Source organism: Pleurodeles waltl, chromosome 6 (genome assembly GCF_031143425.1).
Source record: "Pleurodeles waltl isolate 20211129_DDA chromosome 6, aPleWal1.hap1.20221129, whole genome shotgun sequence".
In the NCBI taxonomy this organism is placed as follows: Eukaryota; Metazoa; Chordata; class Amphibia; order Caudata; family Salamandridae; genus Pleurodeles; species Pleurodeles waltl.
Window position 1 is genome coordinate 220,347,286 of NC_090445.1, and position 22,539 is coordinate 220,369,824.

At 42.1% G+C, this 22,539-nt stretch overlaps 1 protein-coding gene across 13 annotated transcripts in view; it reads right to left on the reverse strand.

The window, feature by feature from the left end:
* The window catches only part of LOC138299562 (neurofilament medium polypeptide-like), a 46,612-nt gene that overhangs the window by 19,412 nt on the left and 4,661 nt on the right, over window positions 1-22,539 (reverse strand). Inside the window, exon 5 of one of the 13 annotated variants that reach the window (XR_011204779.1) lies at window positions 16,834-16,919. The exons of 11 other annotated variants lie outside the window; for them this stretch is intronic. The gene's annotated coding sequence lies outside the window, so the exon portion shown is untranslated. Of the gene's footprint in view, window positions 1-6,182; window positions 7,771-16,833; window positions 16,920-22,539 lie in introns of those variants that run through there. One more of the 13 variants, XM_069237925.1, reaches the window with a different exon arrangement.

Here is a 22,539-nt window from a genome sequence, read left to right on the forward strand (position 1 = left end):
TATAGGTGAGCGTTTTCCCGTTCGAAGTCTGTTTCCGCCGTGTTTTTATCGGCGGGGCTCCCGCCCCGGAAAAGGTGGCGGATTGGTGAGTTGTGATAGGGTGGGCGGTACATTGTCTGCCGCCTGTCTGTTGGAGGTGACCGCCGCGCTGTTTGTTTGTCCCGCCGTGGCGGTCGGAGTGTTAAAGTGGCGGGCTGTGTTGGCGGTTCCCGCCAGGGTCAGAATTCAATTTTTTTGACCGCCTGCCTGTTGGCGGGTTGGCCGCCGCTTTAACACCGACCGCCAGGGTTGGAATGACCCCCTTTGTGTCCATTCCTTCCCAAGTGGTTCAATAGGGCAATAGTGTCAACCGTACTGTCATTCTCTGTCTTGGATGCGATCAGTAAATCGTCAATATACTGTACTAAGGTTGATTCAAAAGCTAATTCCAAATCTTTCTTTAGGATCTGATTGAAAATTGATGGTGACTCCGAAAACCCTTGAGGAATTCGACACCAACTGTAGACTCTGTCTAGGAATTTGAAGCAAAAGAGAAATTGGCTGTCCTCATGAAGAGGCACAGAAAAGAATGCTTGTGACAAGTCGATGACTGAAAACCACTCTGCATCACAGGGAATTTGAAACATTATCACAGCTGGATTTGGTACTACGGGACAACACTTAACTAATATGTCATTTATTTTTCTCAAATCTTGAACAATTCGGACCTTTCCACTCGGTTTTATTAATCCCATGATTGGTGAATTACATGGACTACTTAGTACTTCTTTCAGTACTCCCTGTTTCACAAACTCATCAATGAGTTGGGCGACTTTTATGAGAGTGTCTTGTGACATATGGTATTGTGCAGTCTGAGGAAAATTTGCATTGGGTTTTACAGTCACTTTCAGTGGTTCTGCTCCTTTAACCAAGCCTACTTCTTCCCCTGTCATGTCCCACACTTCCTTTCCAACTGTTTCCTGTAATTCTGCAGGAATATCTGCTTCAGTGAGCATTGGATAAAGAGTAATCAGGGGATACTCTTCATCAACAGTTTCCACTTCGTCCCCTCCTAAACTGTCCTCTTCTTCCTTATCACTGTTCGTCTGAATTTTAATTCCATCATTTGAACACATAATCGAGCATCCCAATTTGCACAACAAATCTCTCCCTAACAGGGATATTGGACTAGAGTCACACACCACAAACTTATGCGACCCTTGATAATTACCGATTCTGACTTGCACTGGATCTGTGATTGGGTTTGTCAGATACCTATTTGCTACTCCCACTACTTGAACCGTTCTCCCTGAAAGTGGCAAATTTGGTACTTCAATACTTCTGACTGTAGAGCGTGTAGCTCCTGTGTCAACCAAGAACGAAACACTATGACCCATAACTCGTCCTTCCACATATGGTCCCTTTTGATCAACTTCCAAGGATGCTGCAAGCACACAATTTCCCTCCTCATCTGAACTTTCACTCTCCCACACATCGTTTATTCCATTCTCAATGTGTAACGGGAATTGGTGTACTGTGTCATTTTGATTCACTCCTTGACCCGTGACCTGTTGAGGAAGCATTACTTGTTGCTGATTCATTGGTGCTAAGGGTATTTGCATTTGCTGATTAGGTATCATGGGAAACTGCTGTTGCATTGGCTGCTACTGTGCCATTTGTACACGGGGCATTTGCACCTGCTGTGGTTGTATGGGTTGTAGACCCTGCATCTGATTTACATTTTGTTTGGAAATTTGGATTTGGACCCCTCATTTTCGGTCCTCTCATATTCTGAAATGAATTGACATCATTGTTTTGCTGACCTACACCTTCCTGCACCAACATTGGGCACTCCCGTTTCCAATGCCCGAAGATTCCGCACGTATGACATGGCATCATCTTCTTCATTGCCTGTATACCATTTGGAATCATGACAGTATTTAAATCAGGACCATTATTCACAAAACCTCCTCGGCCTCTGCCTCTCATCTGTGGCTGAAACATAGCATTTCCCTGCTGTTGCTGCTGCGGCAACTGTTGTTGGAAACCTTGCAAACCTTGCAAACCTGTCTGAGCTGCTCTAAGCTGCATCACCATCACTTTTTCCTTCAATCTTTTCTGCTTTGTCTCAATCTCATCACTGCAGTATTTAGCATAATTCAACACCTCATCGATCGACTTTGACTGCCAACAAATCAAATACATTTTAAACATCTGGCTGATTTCGGGTCTCAATCCTTCCACAAATCTGAACACAAAGTGGAGCATGTCCTTTGCCTCAATCGTTTCCGTACCACTGTAATTTTTTAACGCTTTCAACAATCTCTCATAGTATGCATGTATCGACTCTTTAACTTCTTGTGCTGTTCTGTCAATTCTCTGCCAATCTACATTTTTCGACGCAACCTTTGTTTTCAAATGTTCAATCACCTTATGGTACAAACTCATTACCGTAGGCGATGGCGCACCTGTGTACCTATCTCTTTCTGGTTCACTTGTTGGCCCCCCTACGGCTCTTTTACAATCTTCTCACAAATCTGCCGGAACCACGATTTCAAATAAAGTATTCAGGTCTTCCCAAAGACATTTTGCGAGTTTCACAAATCTATCTGTTTGTTGACACCATTCGATCGGTTTCTCTCTCAATTTGGGGAAATCATCCGTAAAGGATTGAATATCACACCTGTGCCACGGTACATGAACAAGCTTTCCCCCTGCCGTTTCTCTCATTGGTAGCATGGTTATTAGATCATCATTCTGTTGTACTTTCTCATTCTGGTCTGGGGTGCTCTCTTTCTTCTTGTCCTTTTTCTTGACCCACCTACTCTCCCACTTGTCTAAACATCTCCAAACCTGCGCGCTTTGCAGTATTTCTTTAAGGTGTGTTTTCATTCCTGCAGACCTCATGTGTTCAAAATCTTTTGTTTCAAAGTCTAACCTGTAACTCCTGCTCAAGTGCTTAGTTTTACCTATGTCGACTCCGTTTCTGTCTGCAATCTCTTGTAACTTCTTATGTATGCTGCTTACTTCTCTTGTAATTCTAGGGCACATGTATCTCAGCTCTTCTTCGGTGTACGATTCTAACCTGTTCAGGCCCATCGTTCCCTCTACTAGTTCGTCTGCTTCCATGCCCAATCTTATTTTATTCAAATATTCTTCTCCCTTCCCGCTGGGTGTACTCTGTGGGGAGTTCAGGCTATTTAACCATTGTGTTAACTGTTGCGCATTCAGTCCCATTAATGTGGCACGTACGTCCACTGCTACTGATGGTTTCTGTAACATTTCTGTTTTTTAAGTTAGCGGTACTATTAGTGGTGGACCTGACCTTACCACAGTTGACGGAGCACAAGCTGGAATTGGACTAAATTCCAACAAAGACCAAGATCTATTTAGCAGTGTGCCAACCGGAGTCGTTTCTGGAGTATTTTCTATGCATCTTCTCCCTGTCTCATTTTGTGTCATTACCCCTTGGTCGCATACATTCGGCTTTGCCTGTATATACAATGGTACTGGCGGACCTACAGTGATAGGCAGGGATATTGCGTCTGGATTCTGTCTGTTCCCCGAATTCTGTGGCATGTTAATTCCCACATTATGATTCATCATTGCTGGCATATCTAACTGGTTTTCTGCTATTTGAGTGTACCTCGGCATTTCTTGCATCTGCTTCTGAGGCATCAAAATTTGTGTTGATTCGGCTTGAATCAATGTCGGTCTTTGATAATTCTGTCCTCCCTGCGCCATTAGATTAGAAGTCATTTCCAGATTATGCTCATCACAACAGCGCCTTTGAATCTGCGGCTGATAATCATTGACAGGTTTCAATTTAGGCACTTCAGGATATATCCTCTGAACTTGTGGTATTTGTGGTGTAAAAGGCATATCGGAACTGCTTTGCCTCTGTGATATTCTCAAATTCGGTGTTACATTACCCTGTATTGGTTCTGGAGGGGCAGTACTGGTGCTTGGGCCATTTTCGCTTTCCACATATGGTGGCGGGCGGTCATTTAGCAATTGTATAATGAACTCCTCATCGTCTGACTCGTCTGACCTTTTCGAATTTCTGTTGTTTTCTCTATCTCTGGACTGACTCCTGTTTGTTTTATAGGTAGCCTTCCTTCCTTCCGTCTCTGCTTCGTCCGTAATTGCTGGGAACAATTTAATTCCCTGCAATACGTCTGATCTCCAAACCTTTTGAGTACTATCCCATCTAGCATCCGCTAGTGTCTTTTTCTACTTTTCTCACACTAAACTGTGCTGGTCTTGGAGGTACTTTCATGTCGTATAGCGCAAATCTTAAATTCTCCAAAACTCTTAGATTAAACGACACGTGGATAGGGAACGCTACACTTCCATGCTTTTCTGTTAATTTACACCATTGCTTTAGCCAAAGACATGGTGCGACACCCTTTTCTTCAATCACGATGTAAGCTGGTGTACCCTCAGGCGGTGTTTCCTCTCCTACATTTGCTTTAATATATACATCTCCCCTCATGGCACTCTTAAATGCTTTGAAAAATTAAATCTTTCCGTCTTTTATTTTCCTTAAAAATGTAATCAATAAGTGACTTTAATTCTCAGAATACTCTTCGCATGCCTTTCCCCTCCAATTGCGCTTCACAGACTGTGTCCAATCCGTGCGCAACCCTTCTCACCAACCAACCTATCCCAGCGCAGCTCCTAGTGACGTCACACTCACACACTGCGGCTGACAAAGTCCAGCGGCTTGTCTTCCTTCATTCAGCTTCACTCAAAACTAATTTCTGCAATATATCGCGAGCACTAACCAAAAAGAAGAAAACAAATCTGTTGGTTTACTACAGGAAGGGTAATATAATCGCTTCAGAAACCTTAGGAATTTTTCACTAGCCTCGGCAGTTATTCCATCTTTCTCGGTTTCCCACTTTCGCAAGCAAAATTTGACCCGCAAACTTTACTCTTAACTGATCAATGAACTATTCTAGCGCGCCTTAGAATTCGTCAAATCTCAAAGTCGAAATGTTCTTTCATTCCTCAACATTCGTACTGACTCGTTGACCATGCCCGATCAACCTATTAAACCGAACAGATTACAACATCAATCAAGTGTCTCATACACTTTTCAACATACTTCGGAGTCTCTTGACCTCGCAGGTCCCGTCTCAACATCAACAACCACGTGGACAATTTTTCTGCACAAAGCGCTACACACATATGAAGTTCGACGACTTCCCTACTCTCACACCTTGGAGTACCACTCCTCTAAAATTTCAATTGGAGTTCGTAACCCCCTAAAATCCTCACAAACTTCACAATTCATCTGTGGCATAAGCTGTGCAAGCGCGAAACCCTAGCTTCATTTATACCGTCACTAGAAACGCCGAAAACATTCTTACACCTCCATTTCCTCCATTCGCAAGCTCTGAGATTCCGGGAAAGTCATTGGGGACTTAGGGCATCATCATCTCTCCAACTTGTTTTATCAAAGAAAATTCTAACTTGACTCCGCCTATTGTTTGGATGGGGTCCCAAAGGGCCAAACCATCCTCTGCTACCATCTACTGATAGCGCGCCCAGTCCTTATAAATTACTTGTACTTGGACACGCTGGAGGTCGGTGGACCTTTTAACCTAGTTGGGCTCTCCTCATCCAAGAATAGTCTGATCACTCAAATCAATCATCGATAACTAATTATAATCAACAACCAATAATCAATTAATAATCAATTAATACATTAAGAATCAATAACAATCAGTATTTTGACGCAACATGACCTTTCAGTCATGAATAACCACACCAGTTTATTAAAAGTTAATGAGTTTATTTCCCTATATTAACAAAGCTAACACAATGTATATAAGTCTCAAAACCAAATGATATATGTATACAAACATTCCTAGCTGTCCATAGCGACGGAAGAAACGCAATCTACGCAATATCTGGATTATAATGCACTCGGTTATAGCAATGCAAATCACTAATATAAGCAATTGAATTTGACTAATTTCATACATCGGTCAGCATAACAAGATTTCAATTTAGCATGGTGCATCAGATGAATACCTTGACTAGCCTCTAATTAGCATTGGCATGTGGGGCTTCATGCAAAACTAATTTAGTCAACACAAATTTGCAAAACTTCTAGCTTGGGCCCTATCAAAATAAGCAGTTGGTACCTAGGAAGGAAAACACAATGCATAATACAATTATCCTTTCATATTTACCCATAACAATCAGCATTCAAGAAAAGTCTTCGTCCTTCAGTATCAGTTCGATCAGCATGGGGCAGATTTCAAGGGGGCAAAGTTAAGGCAAGTTTCCTTGCGGCAGCAAGGAGAATGGGGCAAAAGTTATTGCATGGGCAAGACGGGGCAAAATTAAAGTTAAAGTCTCTAGGGTGAGAATTCTTAAAGTCTCTTTCTCTGCGACAGAGAAAATATTGGAGGGTCGTTCAAGATGGCTTCTTGAATCTTGCTTCAAAATGGCATTGAGGAAAATGGCTGACTTCTCTTTGTCCGGTGGGTTTAAGTAAGAAACATTCCAAATCCTTCAGGGTCTTCCATTGGAGGGTTCATAGGGTGGCTTCAATTTGAGCAATGAATAGTGTCTTTCTCCTAGTACTCATTTTTACATAAGGTGTCCTTGGGGCCTTGGAACACAAGTTGCAACAAAGTTTGCCAATTATTTCGGTATCAGTGCTTTTATTGTCCGCACCTGCAGAAACTGACCTTGCTTAAAAAGGGATGAAACCAGCCTAGCACGAAACCTTGAGATAAATGTATTAGTCATCTCTACTGGAAAAATACAACCTTAAAGTAAAATAATGTCCTTGTTAATGCAAGTGAAAACCACGCAGTTAAATTTGAGACCAGGCAACTAGGCCAAAGCCTCTGCTAAATTTAAGCTAAGCATATAACAGTTGTGACAAGAAAATCATAGAATACATTTGCAATTATGACAGATTACTACATTTTAAATTCTTCATGATTAATTAAGCTTTTTTATAATAATGGCGAACTACCGTGTGGGCACAATTTCCCACGTACATTATTTTTCTTTGCTAAAATCACACTACCTTATATGATTTTGATTATATGATGTATGAATATTTGTTGGACCTTCTTTTCTGCGTCATCAGGTGCCAATACAACCTATGGTCATAACTACAGCATACACTAAAGGAAACTATGGGTCAAATGTACTGTAATTCTGGTTGCAAGAAAATGGTGCAAATTGTGACCAGAAATTTATTTGTGAACGGACCTATGTACTAATAGGTTGGTTTGCAAAATAAGGAATCAGAATGGGTCCCAGTATGACCTACCTAATTAATATTATTTATGATGGTTAAATTGTGACTCCTTACCATTGGTCAAAATCACAGGGATGGTGGTCAGCATGCACGATGTATTTGGCTGATTTTAAATGAAGTAAACGTATTTTGTAAAGTAGCCAATTTCTTTAGAGAAAATAGGTATACTTTAAAAAAAAAAGATTTGTTTTGTAAAAGTTTGAGGAATGGTTGGCAGAGGTCCCACATATTACTGCCCACTCCCTCTAAAACATTTACCCCAGTTTCCAAAAGATAACGGGTTTAAGGTAGACCCTTTACTTTTGTGAAAAGTTTACCACCCCAATTTTGGAGTCTGTAAGTTTTCAGTGGTTTGCCACGGAATTCAGGTCGCAAACCATTGATTAATATGGTACCAATTCAGAATGTGGAAGGGATGCCTACAACACGCCCCTTCCAGATATCATATCGACATCCAGTTGCAATCTTAACAGGGATTGTGTACATGGCCAGAAATGTTTCTCTCGTCACAAACTTAGAATTGCTGTGTTTATGACAGCAAAAATATTTTGTATTTCTGGCCCTATTTTGTTAGACAACATCCTATATTAAATAATCTTTTTTTTTAAAGATGTTTTTTATTGAGTCAAATACAAGAACATTAACTTAACATTGCCAGGACAGAGATATGCAGATGTGAATATATATGCATAAAGAATATTGTACTTATAAATGCATATTAAACATGTAAATGAATTAGGCATATACAGCAATATAGTATCAAAGACTCCAAGTCTGAATAAAGAAAGAAGAAAGAGAAAGGGAGAGAGAGAAGAGCTATAGGGATAGAAAAGGGAATCAAGTGATAGCCATGTGGAGAGAGAGGTAATAGACATTAGTTACAGCAGATGTAAGATTAAATAAGTATATATCAGAAGAAAGGCAGGAAATATATTGGCATTTTGAAAAAGGAGGAGAAAAATCAATTTCCTTTGAAGTGCGTGAGAGATAGTTACTTAATGGCAACCATAGCTGATGACGTTTGAACAAAGTTCCTGTTGAATCAAGCTTGTAGCTGTCAAGTCTATGATGATAACATACAGAATTCCACCACTGTCTGAGAGTAATGTTCTCTGAAGAGTTCCAGTTACACGTAATAATAGAGATTGCAATGAAAAGCAAAAGGTCCACCAATTTTCCAAGAGGCCTGAATGAACTCCAGATATCGTGTATGCCACCCAAAAACAGTAATTCATATGACATTGGTAAGGAGATCTGAGCTATTGCTGAAATGCGAGACCATATTGAGGACCAAAAAGTAGTTAGGGATGGACAAGAAAAAAACATGTGAAAGTCAATACCCTGCTGAGTGTGGCAGCGCCAACAATTGTCATTTTGTGCAAGTTTGAGTTTGTAAAGGCGTACAGGAGTGTAGAAAAGTCTATTATAAATAAATATAGGGTCTGCGTGAGGCTTGCAGTGCGTGCAGTGGAATGTATCTTATACCATATTCTATCCCCTAAAAAAGTTGGCCAAACAACACCAAGATCTGATTCCCACAATGTCTCAATAGGTGATTTGAGTCTAGGTGAAACAGACATTCTTAAAAGTTTATAAATTCCAGCTGCCCTAGGATAATTAGAAGTTACGATCGGGTGTGGAGATGATGCAAGAGAAGAATGATTATGATGTATACGTTTATTGAGGGCCTCTTGGAGCAGAGTAGAAAGAATGATATATTGGGATTTCATGCGAATAGGGAGATTATAAATTGCTGAGAGAGTAGTAGAAGGGATGAGAGAGTCTTTATGATATAATTGGGAAATTAGAAGAATACCTTTAGTCATCCAAGCCTTCCAACACAAGGTTTTACCTTGTTTCCTAAGAGAACTATTGTGCCAAATAGGACTGTTAAAGAATTGATTAATGGGGGTAAGATGCGAAATAAAAAAAGGTTTCAGTAAGTTGACTGAATGGGAGATAGTGCTGGGCAACCAGAACTTTGGGGAGTTAGACATAAATATAATGGGGGTCATTACGACCTCGGCGGCCTTTTCAAAAGACCGCCAAGGCCGCGGGAGACAGAATACCGCCATTGCTGGCGGTATTTCTGTCTCCCTATTATGACATTTCCGCTGGGCCAGCGGACGGTAACAGTGTTACCGTCCGCTGGCCCAGCGTAAATGTCATATCAACATTGCTGCCGGCTCGTAATAGAGCCGGTGGCAATGCTGATGTGCAGCGGGTGCAGTAGCACCCGTCGCGCATTTCACTGCCCGAAATTCAGCACTGCACTGCACTGCCCATGCCAAGTGCATGGGCAGTGCAGGGGCCCCCAGGGGCACCCCAAGTCCCCTTACCGCCAACCTTTCCATGCCGGTGTGTACCGTCATGGAGAGGCCGGCGGTCGGGGACTCATAATCCCCAGGGCAGCGGTGCTTGCAGGCGGAATCCTGGCGGGAAAGTGGAGGGGCCGGCGGTATGGCCGTGGCAATTCCGCCACGGTCCCTTAATAGTGCGGATATTAAACTTCAGAGACAGAGATACCATACTACAAATAGCAAGAGAACTTGATCCCATTATAGTGGACAATGCCCGAATTTCCTTCTACCCAGACTACACTATGATAGTTCAGAAACGCAGAACATCTTTTCAGGGAGTAAAGCAAAGACTCTGAGCAGAAGGGATAACATATGCCCTTCTATTCCCGGCCAAAATGCGGATCTCATAAAACCAAGACTCTCTTCTTTGAGACCCCAGATCTGGTGTGTGTCTGGCTGGATGAGACCTTTCCACAGTCAAAAACTAGAGAACCAAGTGATGCCATCCCCACAAGACAATATCACCAACCCCGCAGAGACAAGCGAAACAGATCACAACGCAGAGGAAAAAAGCTGGCCCGACACTCCAACAAGCGCTGGAAGGCCAAAACGACGCGATACAATCAGCATACTCCCTGCAAGAGGCAAATTCCCCCGTGTGGTGTGGCCTCGTCAATGGACAGCACCGTGGGGTCGGACTCAGAAGAGAGCCTGACACTATTTCCTGTAATCACCCCACAAACAGCACAAGACCTGTGTTGAACACTCCCCTCAATGCTAGAAACTGTGTTACACCCATATTTCATGGGGCCCTGAGGCCTTCTTCCAAGTGGCGGGCTCGGATGGTAGAGCTCCACGGTCTTCCTAATCCACAAAAGAACCCGCTGTTTACGGGCAAGAACCATAGACTCCACATCTTGTACTGCTCCATTGCATAGGCTCCTTATTATTCGTATGCTTTTGTTGTAATGTAATAGGTATGTATTACAGAAAAGTTTGGCAGAGCTGGTTTGTGTTCTACCTGGTATTTCAATTAAGATTTAGTATTGTTCACTGTTACACACAGTTGTCATCTACAAACAATTGACATATGCTAATACAAAGGGGACACCAGACATGGAGAGTCCTGGGAGGGATAAAGAGGTTAGCACCCCAAAATGACTACACAGCATAAGTACAACATTGTCACTTGGAATGTAAGGGGAATGGGAGCCATACAAAAGAGACATAGAATATTGGCCCAGTCAAATCGCCGAAAAATACACATTGCGTATTTACAAGAGACTCATCTTACCACCCATGAAGTATCAAAACTTCGCAAGAAATGGAGGGGACAATTTTTACACACATCATACTCATCGTTCGCATGAGGGGCGGCTGTGTGGATTAGGGCCGGTGTACCCTTTGAAGTACTAGATACTAAAATAGACGTGGAAGGCAGATACACTCTAATGAAAGGCAACCCATAATAATAGGTAGCATTTACGCCCCTAATGTCGGACAAGATGCATTTCTGGAGAGACTATCGGAGACACTGCTACAATGGGCACATATCCCGTGGGTATTGGGGGGGAGACTTTAACGCAATACTTGATACCGGCTTAGATCGTAGTACCCCACCACTGTCAGGGACGAACGTCCAAAAACAAGCGGAGGCGCTAAAAACTTGGCTACAGGGCTGGTCACTTATAGATATATGGCGGACCAAAAATGCTGGTATGAGGGAATACTCTTTTTACTCCCATCCACATAAAGTTCACATACGACTAGATCGTATGGTACGCACAACACCGTTACAGACACAAGTGACTAAGACCACATACCTGGGAAAGACGCTCTCTGACCATAACCCCTTAGAATTGGCCATATTATGGGGTCGATCGTCCACGCCTAGCCCCACGTGGCGATTACAGCCATTAGTACTAGAGGACACCCCTCTGAGGGAAGAAGTGAGCCTAACGATCACCAACTTTTTAAAAAACAATACAGGGTCGGCATCTTCCCCTCTGATAGAATGGGAAGCATTCAAAGTAGCGATAAGCGGTACATTAATGAGTAATGTATCGGGAGTGCAGAAAACACTGGTGCAAGAACTGCAGCAGGTAGAGAACAGGCTGGGAATACTGGAAAAATAATCAATATCACAGCCCCACAAAGCCCAACACCTACAAGAAGCAAGAACCGAGTACACACAACTCCTTGAGAGACTAAGAAAAATCGACTATGCTAAATATAAGGAGCGAGCATACAGTGAGGGAGACAAAGCGGGTGCACTTCTGGCAAGACTGATTAGGGATGATCCACCCCCCACTCCTATAATACATGTCAACATCCCACACCAAGGAAATATAACAACACAACTAGAAATCAACAACGCATTCCGAGACTACTACACAGCCCTATACTCCGCCCCACCATTAATGGAGAGAGCAGAAATTAAGGCCTTTCTAGCTAATAATGAACTTCCAACACTCCACGAAGAGGCCAGAAAGAAACTAAGCGCCCAATTAACACAAGGAGAGATACTAGAAACTTTTAAAAACATGGCACAAAGCAAGGCACCGGGCTCGGATGGGCTCCCATCCGAGTTTTACTCCACATACAGCGCACAGCTTGCCCCACACCTGGAGTGACTATTTCAAGCCTCACTGACATTGGGACATCTCCCAGATACTACCAAACAGGCAATAGTGACCTCCCTCCTAAAACTGGGTAAGAATGCAACTGATATTTCATCCTACAGACCACAATCCTTACTGAACACGGAGTATAAGATTTTAGCAAAAATATTAGCACAGAGACTTCTTGGCTATATTAGTGGCCTGATCCATACGGATCAATGTGGTTTCCTCCCATCCAGAAGCACCTCCCTCAATATACGCCGCTTATACCATGTAATGGACGTGGCCAGGAAGGGACTCCCACACGTGGGGTTTCTCTCACTAGCTCTGCGACAGCCTTTCGACTCTCTACATTGGGACTATATGCTGGCAGTGCTGGAAAAATTCGGGATTCCCCCGGAATATACAAAATGGGTCCATCTCTTGTATGCTGAACCAACAGCAAGAGCACGCACAGGACAGAATATATCTGACTCTTACCAAGTAAATAGAGGCACTAGACAGGGATGTCCTTTATCCCCCCTATTGTTTGTCCTGGCAATAGAGCCCCTGGCACAACTACTGAGACAAGACAGCGGATCATGGGGAATAGACATAGAAAATACAAAACATGCAGTCTCATTATATGCAGATGATATTATTTTATATATGAAGGACCTTCGGCAACCCCCCGATGCAATAGCATCTATTTTCCAGAGGTTCACACCACTGTCAAGGCTGGCTATTAATTTTAACAAATCTATTGCATTCACCTTCTATGAAACAGATGATGATAATACAATATCATTTGGTGAACAACAACTACAAAAGGCCACAAACACATTCCGATATCTAGGTATTCAGATATATCGCACCACGACAGATCTACTAGATGGGAACCTAAAGAGAGCCAAGTCCGCACTTAGACCACAGATCCAATTTTGGATCACACTGCCAATATTGATAGCGGGCAGACAAGCCCTGGCCAAAATGGTAATGCTGCCCCACCTCTTATACTATTTTGCAAATTTACCAGTAAGGGTACCAGAATCCTACTTTAAAACACTGAACTCGGAGCTACTAGATCTTGTATGGGGAAGGGATAGACGTCGGATAAGTTTGCTTAACCTGCAGATGTCCGTGGACCAAGGAGGTATGGGTGCGCCAGATTTTAAAGCATACTGCGTAGCAAGCCAACTTCAATGGCTAGCATATTAGCTGGCTGGTCGCAACCTCCAAGAAATAGAAATAAAATATACTCAACTAATGTTTGACAAGGGCAGCATACATACCCTGCTATGCTCCAGGGGCCAGATCCCTGGAAACATTCCGCTTCTTCTGAGTGGCCTTGCAATATTGGAAATTATTGCTAAAATACACCTCCGACGTACTCCCTTACTCTCTGGGTCTACCAATTACAGCAGGTACCTTAACCTACAGCACACTACTCAGCTGGACACAGGAGGGAATAACCACAGTTGGTGCCCTATTCAAAGACCAGCGATTACTTACCCATACAGACTATATCTATGAACACGGTCTGTCCCCCTCATGCTTTCTTCTACATGCTAGTATTACACACTATGTCAAGAAACACTGGATCACAGACAACAAGGAGCCTCCTACGCATGATCTTGTCCGTGCCATATACACTGTAGGGCAGGGTAGTCACTTAATAAAATGGCTATATAAGTGAATCAGAACACACTTGGCACACCCCTGTTAGTGCTTAAACTCAAATGGGAAACAGATATAGATAAGGAACTATCCGAAGAAGACTGGTCCAACATACTTAAATACCCAAGCCAAATATCCCGAAATACGAGATTCAAATTTATTCAATTTGCCATACTGCATAGGGCATACCTCACACCACATAGACTACATATCCTATACCCGGGGACATCCTCGGCGTGCCCCAGATGCAGAGCGGAGGATGCTGGTCTACTGCACATGCTCTGGGGCTGCCCTGGTATAGTGGCATATTGGAAAGGAGAAAGTGCCATATTAGGCAACATAACTGGTAACACCATACAGTATACTGCAGAGGCATGCATGCTTGGTATGCTCCCACACTTAAAGAAAAAGAAAACACTACTCAGACTAATAAATCTGGCACTATTATTAGCGAAACGCCTTATAACAAGACGCTCAAAAGCAACCATTGCTCCCACAATAACTCAATGGAAAGCAGAGGTGATGGAATGGGGAAAAGCAGAGGGCGCGGCACTTAGACAAGAAGACAACTCTGGAATGAGAGAATGTCCGGTAGCCACAGACTGGGATGCACTAATGGAAACTTTTGAAACAAAGAGTAAAGAAGAAGGTGGGTAGAAAAAGTACACAAAGGAATAGATACGTCATAACCTCCCAACGGACTAGAAACTACAAAGTTGAAAATACTAGAGCAATAGTAAAAATCTGTGACCTGGTAACCAAAAACCCCATGTATAATTGGAATAGATGACTAAGTGGTAGACAAAAGTTAAGTAGAGATGTTAAACGGTTAAAAAAAAAAAAAAATTGGAACACGCAATGAAAGAAAACGTTAAAATACGATTCTGTATCGCATAAGAAAAGATATAGAAAGATGGTTAAAGAACTACAATGTATGTACTGCCTTGACAACAATAAAAAATGTGTTTACAAAAATTAAAGTTTAGGTATCTTAATAGGAAGCATCATAAGGAAGAAGTTAATGATAGGGAGAAGCATCATCTTAATAGTGTCCAAGCACTATGGGTCTATAATTTTGACAGTCAATCGCAAGAGTTTGGGGAAGAGAGACTTAGCAAACTGAATAAAGAATTCTACTGTGAAACTATCTGGGCCTGGAGCCTTACCCTTGGGGAGAGATTGTAAAGTTGTATATAGTTCGGTAAGTTGTAGGGGTTGGTCTAAAGATGAGAGGTCAATCTGCAATGGGTCTCTTGGTTTGAGATTAGAGAAATATTTGTTGAGAGATTCAACTGTTGGTGTGTGTTCTGGAGTGTACAGGTCCTTATAGTAAGAAGCGAAACACAATGCTATATCTTTATCTCTAAAGTGTTTAACACCATTGTTATCTGTGATAGATTTAATAGTTGTTTTTTCTTTTCTTTGTTTCAAATATTGAGCTAGAAGAGAACCAGCTTTATTGTTACCACCATAATATCTGGCATTTATTTTCGGGAGGGTGTTGCATGCTTGTTCAGTGGTATATTGGTTAAACTCCATTTTAGCTGAGACTAGTGCTTCAAGATGTGATTTACTAGTTTTGTGAGTATAGTATTCATGTTCTAGGGACTTTATATTTTCAAGGATGGAAGTCGATTTTTGTTGAGCAGACTTTCTTTTTGAGTGAGCGTAACTTATGATGAAACCCCTAGAGGCTGCTTTGAATGCATCCCACACAAAATGAAGTGATAATTGATCACTATCGTTGATGTGGAAGTATTCTTCTATAAACTTACTGTAGGAAGCTATAAAAGTAGCATCTGAAAGTAGAGAGTTATTAAACCTCCATGAAGATGTTTTAGAACCATTAAGAAAAAGATCAAGGTCAGTAATCACAGGTGCGTGATCTGAGATCAAAATAGCACTGATTTCAGAGTTGACCATATGTTGCAATAAACCTTCACTCAGAAAGATATAATCAAGCCTAGAATGGGAATGGTGGGTAGGAGAATAAAAAGAGTATTCCAAGAGGTCGGGATTGCATATTCTCCAGGAATCAGAGAGAGAATGCTGTAAAATAAAGTTTTTAAAAGCTTTGTGGGAAGCATGTGGAACGAAACGTGACTTGGAACGTCTGTCCAAAAATGGATCGAGAATTTGGTTGCAGTCACCACCTTTTAGTAAATTGTTTGAGGAATGTTCAAAGACAATATGTGAAAGATTCTTCCAAAAATTTGGATCTGGATGTGTGGGGCCGTATATATTTAGGATAGTAAGAGAAATATTGTCAATTGTAAATGTAACAAGTACCCAGCGACCTTCTGTATCTTGATGCTGTGAAATTATGTTAGGTTTGAGAGATTTATGACAGAGTATAATTACCCCATTTATGTTTGTGGTGGAACGGGAGTAGAAAATGTCCCCCACCCATTGTTTTTTAAGCTTAATTGCCTCAGAGTCGTTGAGGTGAGTCTCTTGCAACAGAGCAATGTGGCATTTCAAACGAGCTAGGTGAGATAAGACATGCTGACGTTTAATGCGGTGTTTAAGCCCCTTAACATTCCAAGTAACAGTTCCAAGTTGCATAACAAGAAGTCTTAATAAACAACTGCTGTAACAAGGAAAAAAACTAGGCATATCAATTTTGCAAAAGCAAAGAAATGGGAAAGAAACAAGATAGTAAAGAAAAAGAAAAGGAGGAAGATGACTTTCAGAAGTTGTATATACATGGATGTGGTAATACAGGGACTAAAGTCCACGAAAGCTAAAGAAGACAAGATAGAAAGTGAATAACCCAAAAGGTAGAGGGACAGCGGAGAGTCTGAAAAGACAGGCAAGAGTGGCTTCAGCACAAGAAATGTGATATTAGATATTAAAACATATGAAGGCGAGTTTCATGGAAGGAAAAAAAACATACAAACGAAAAATTTACCATTCAGAAGACCAAATAACGTAATAACTACAGTAAAGGAGTGTGACATGAAGAACAATAAAAATCAAACCTTACCAGTGGAACGTGTAGGAGAACAATTTGGATGGTGAGAAAGGGATACGGTTGGGAAAGGAACATGAGGATTGCACAAAGAACACTATCTAAAAAAAAAAACGAAAATAACAAGATGCAGAGAAGGAAAACCATGAATAGAAATACTAAACATAACCATTACTATTAAATTGTCCAGAAAAAAAAAGAAAGGACATTAAAGACAAATTAAATTATATCTTCAAGTAATTGCAGATGCTCCTAGTTCCATTGCTTCTGTTATGTGTTGGTTAATAAAAGTTTGTAATGCCGAAGGTTCCTCGAACGAGTAAGATTTGTCCTTGAATGTAATTTTGAAAAGGCATGGGTGAAGAAGACCATATTGAATATACAAGGATTTGAGTTGTGGACGTAAGTCCAAAAACTGTTTGCGACATGCAGCTGTAGCAGGAGAGAAGTCTTGTGCGAAAAACACTTTATGACCTGACCATAGCAAAGAGCCCACCTTTTTGGCTTCCGAGAGTATTTGCATCAAGTCAGTAAATTGGTGAAAGAGAATAATAATGCCTCTAGGATGTGCACGAGGGCCAGTTGAAGTCTGTGGACCTAAACGATGTGCCCGTTGGATAGAGAGGGGAGAGGTAGAAGGCAAGCGAAGAATTGAAGGTATTGTTGTTTGAAGGAATGCAGTCATGTTAGAGCCTTCCGAACCTTCTGGAATCCCAAAAAGGCGAAGATTTTTTCTCCTATTTCTATTTTCTAAGTTTTCAGTAAGCCTTTTAAGTTGAGCTATGTCCTTGGAGATCTGAGGATTGACAGTGTTACAATCTACAAGGTTACTGACTCTGTTCCAGAGTACAAATTCGTTGTTCATGTTGGGACCATTGCTCCTCAATACGTTGCAAAGAGGAATTAGTGTCCATCATAAAGGGCTTTAATGCACGCAATTCCTCCATGACATCATCTAGAGTAAGATGTGTAGGTGACTTTGAAGGAGAATCAAGGTCTTTTTTTTGCCACTTGACGGAGGAGGTGTTAGATGTTTTTTTCGCAATTGCGCCAGCAGCATGAGATGAAGAGGCGCTATCCTTTAAAAAGTCTGTAGCACTATCCATTGTTAAAGCTGATGGTAGAGAAGATTTAGTTATATGTGTGCGCACCACTCGAAGAGGATTATTAGACTTGGAGGAAGAGGATGATTGGCTGCTCTGAGAACTATATGGTCTCCCCATAAAAGCCAGCAGAAATTTGGTAATAGGAAGCCAGCAATGTGAGGTGATTATGAAATTATATTACGATGAGAAGCTGCTGCAAGAAGTTTCCAACAACAGAGCAAAATATAATAAAAAATATATAAATAGAAAATCCTAAATTATTCTCTCAGAACAGGCATGACAGAATACCACAAGAGCAAAGCACTTCACTGCACATAGTCAAACAATTAGTGACTAGTTTTAAGGGAACCTTCTGAAAAGGAAAAATCCCCTCCATCAAAGGAAAGCATTTTCCATGTTATGAAGAGCAATTTGAAAGAGCTCCTTGACAACAAGAGCTGCCAGTGAAAACCTCAGCTAAATGTGTTTGAAGAGAGAGGTCAAAAGTTCAGCTGGCTGTCAGAAGGTAATAAATATTCCATTGCAGAGGAAATTAGATTTTTAGAATGACATCCAGGCAAACAGTTAAAAGTCAAATAGAAACATCTCTGTGAAAGTTTAGGTTTGTGCAGAGACTTATGGAGTGAAACGCAAATGACGCAGATAAATAATTACCATGAAGTCTCTAAAATGACTTCAAAAATAGATGCCTCTGTAAGATAAAGGCATATTTATGCAGCGGCAGAGCTCCAGTGCTAAAAAATGCTGAAGTAATTAACCTTTTTGATGTGAAAACATCTAATTCCTTCCAGGAAGTGCTGAAGCCTCACAGAGCTCTAAAGAGCAGCGGCCATCTCGCGTGACCTCCAGCCACGCCCCCAATATTAAATAATATTAATAAGAGCTATTTATAAAATAGACCCAGAGTCTCAAGTCCATGCTCGTAAATATACATTTTTTCCAAAAATAACCAGCTGTTGGATGGAATTATATTTGTGCTTTTTAGCTCCATCTCAACAATACGTGCAAAGAGTTCAAACACGTTTGGTGCTTTTAGCTAATGCTGCAATTGGAAAGTGTCTCATTGGGGCAATAAATCTACCTTAACACCAGTCCATTGGGAAAAAAACCTGTCTACTTCCCTGTTTATACATGAGGGCATATTTCTTATTCAAATTTATGGGAAATTGAGCAATTACAGTGTGTTTGCTCAGTTCGCGTTGATCACTTGTAAATCACTTCAACCACCCACTGTCTGTGTTATTGCTACAGCTCTAGTTCATGCATGATAGTCAGGCTTCTGCATGCATCTCTATCTTGGTGGCTCAACAATAGTCTCTCTTTCTCCATCACTTCCTCTCTAGAAATAGAACTGTTATGACAAAAAACAGCACCTAGTGTCTTTACTCAGACTGCGGTGCTGGGTTTTCATGATAGTTTTTTCAGCCAATATCAAGACATCACTTAGAACTCTCAAAAATAGAAATGCGTCCCAGAGGTCAGGTCGAGCCATTTCAACTCCTAAACTACGGCTAATGCCATAGTAAAGCAACTCAAATCAACAGGCCAAAGAAACAGTTTGTAGATCCACATATTTCAGTGTAGACGGTTTTGTGAAATAAATAAGTATTATAATATTCCATGATTTGTTTAAAAAAACAAAAAACATAAACTGCATTACCAAGCCTCTAAACATATCTACTTGTGTTAGAGAGCTACACCAGAAAGATCAACATCAATGCCATATTCAACAACCTCATAATTAGGGCTCCTAGTTTCATGGTATTTATTTTTTGACATTTCTGTCTGTATTTACCCATATTTACTTTTGCAATTTTGTTTATGTATTTAGCCATTTTTAATTTGTGCTTACTGCATAAATTACACTGCAATGGGTTTATTCCACATTTATTTATCTGATAAATGTATACTCATTTGAATGGCTGATAGGTTTGAGCTATAAGTAGTTACGATATAGTAATCTAAAAACATTTGCATCGTTATCTCCATATCTGTGCTTATTTCAGCTTAATTAGGAAATATTTTGTCCTTTTTTTTTTTCTCCCCTATCTGTCAATCGGCACACTGACTGACCTGACGCTCATGATTGACAGTAGTGAGGATCATCCAAAGAAGTCCTATTTTCTGTATTTGTCCATGTTTAAATGTAAATACGGACAGGAAAATAGATATTTTCTGTCTGAACGCATCTGTAAAAATTGAATAGTGGAATCCCTACTTATAATACGTAGACTTCTGTAAACCCTGTAAAAAATGCCAGTGTCTAGTTTCTTTATAATTGGCGACTTGTGACACACCTAGTTGCTGATTGTAGGAGGCTGGCCTGGCTTATAGTGGGTACCTGATGGTACTTACACCTTGCGCCAGGTCCAGTTATCCCTTATTATTAGACTAGTAGTGCTCTAGCAGCTTAGGCTGATAGAGGTAGCTATAGCAGAGCAGCTTAGGCTGAACTAGGAGACATGCAAAGCTCCCAGTATACCACTTATATCATATAGCACTATATCATAAGAATCACAATACTCAGAGTTACTAAAAAAAAGTACTTTATTTTAGTGACAATGTGCCAAAAATATCTCAGAGGATACACTCCCTTAGGAGGTAAGTAAAATACACAAAATATACACACAATCCAAAATCAGGTAAGTAAACAGTTAGAAAAATAGTGCAAACACAGTAGAATACAATAGGATGTAATAGGCCTAGGGGCAACACAAACCATATACTAAGAAAGTGGAATGCGAACCACTTAGGGACCCCAGGCCTGGTATAGTGTGTAGAGGTTCTCTGGGAGTGTTAGAAACCACTAACGGTGTCCACGATACCCCACCCCAAGACCCTGAAAAGTAGGAGTAAAGGGACCCTACTTCCACAGAAACACACTAAAGTCATGATAGGAGATTCTGCAAAGACAACAACTGACTGCAAAGCACTCAAGACGGATTCCTCGACCTGAGGACCTGTAAATGAAGGGGACCAAGTCCAAGAGTCACGAAAGTGTCCAGGGGGACAGGAGCCCACTATACCCCGGATGAAGGTGCAAAATTGCTGCCTCTGGGTGGAAGAAGCTGAAGATTCTGCAACAACGGAAGATGCCAGGAACTTCTCCTTTGCACAGAAGATGTCCCACGGTGTGCTGGAGGATGCAGAGTTGTTTCCACGCAGAAAGACCACAAACAAGCCTTGCTAGCTGCAAAGGTCACAGTTAAAGAAAATGGGTGCTGCCCAGGCCAGGAAGGACCAGGAGGTTGCCCATTGGAGGAGGAGACAGAGATCAGCAGCACAGAGATCCCATGCAGAAGCAGGCAGCACCCACAGAAGCACTTGAACAGGGGTCCAAGAAATCTGAGCATGGCAGTCGCCTCAACACTACAAAGGAGGGTCCCACAAAGCCGGTGGTCAACTCAGTGAGTTCAGCAATGCAGGATGGAGTGCTGGGGACCTTGGCTATGCTTTGCATGAAGAATTCCTTGCAAAAGTGCACAGAAGCCCTAGCAGCTGCAGATCATGCAGTACACAGGATTACTGTCTGTTGTGGGGACGCAAGGACTTACCTCCACCAAATACGGACAGAAGGACCACTGGACTGTCGGGGTCACTTAAATCCAGCTCCTGTGTTCCAGGGACCACACTCGTCAAGATGAGAGGGGACCCAGAGGACCAGTGATGCAGAAGTTTGGTGCCTGCGTTAGCAGGGGGAAGATTCCGACGACCCACGGGAGATTTCTTCTTGGCTTCCACAGCAGGGTGAAGGCAGACAGCCCTCAGAGCATGCACCACCAGGAAACAGTCGAGAAAACCGGAAGGATTAGGTGCTACAATGTTGCTGGTAGTCGTCTTGCTACTTTGTTGCGGTTTTGCTGGCGTCCTGGAGCAGCCAGCGGTCGATCCTTGGCAGAAGTCGAAGAGGGAGATGCAGAGGAACTCTGGTGAGCTCTTGCAATTGTTATCTGACGAGAGACCCACAGGAGAGACCCTAAATAGCCCTCAGAGGAGGATTGGCCACCTAACTAGGTAAGTACCTATCAGGAGGGGTCTCTGACATCACCTGCTGGCAATGGCCACTCAGAGGCCTCCACTGTGCCCTCACACCTCTGCATTCAAGATGGCAGAGGTCTGGGACACACTCGAGGAGCTCTGGGCACCACCCTGGGGTGGTGATGGACAGGGGAGTGGTCACTCCCTTTTCCTTTGTCCAGTTTTGCACCAGAGCAGGGGGTGGGGGATCCCTGAACCAGTGTAGACTGGCTTATGCAAAGAGGGCACCATCTGTGCCCCTCAAAGCATTTCCAGAGGCTGGGGGAGGCTACTCCTCCCCAGCCCTTAACACCTATTTCCAAAGGGAGAGGGTGTAACACTTCTCTCAGAGGAAATCCTTTGTTCTGCCTTCCTGGGACTGGGCTGCCCAGACCCCAGGAGGGCAGAAGCCTGTCTGTGGGTTGGCAGCAGCGGTAGCTGCAGTGAAAACTCCAGAGAGCTAGTTTGGCAGTAACCGGGGTCCATGCTGGAGCCCCGGGGATGCATGGGATTGGCACCCCAATACTAGATTTGGCATGGGGGGACAATTCCATGATCTTAGACATGTTACATGGCCATATTCGGAGTTACCATTGTG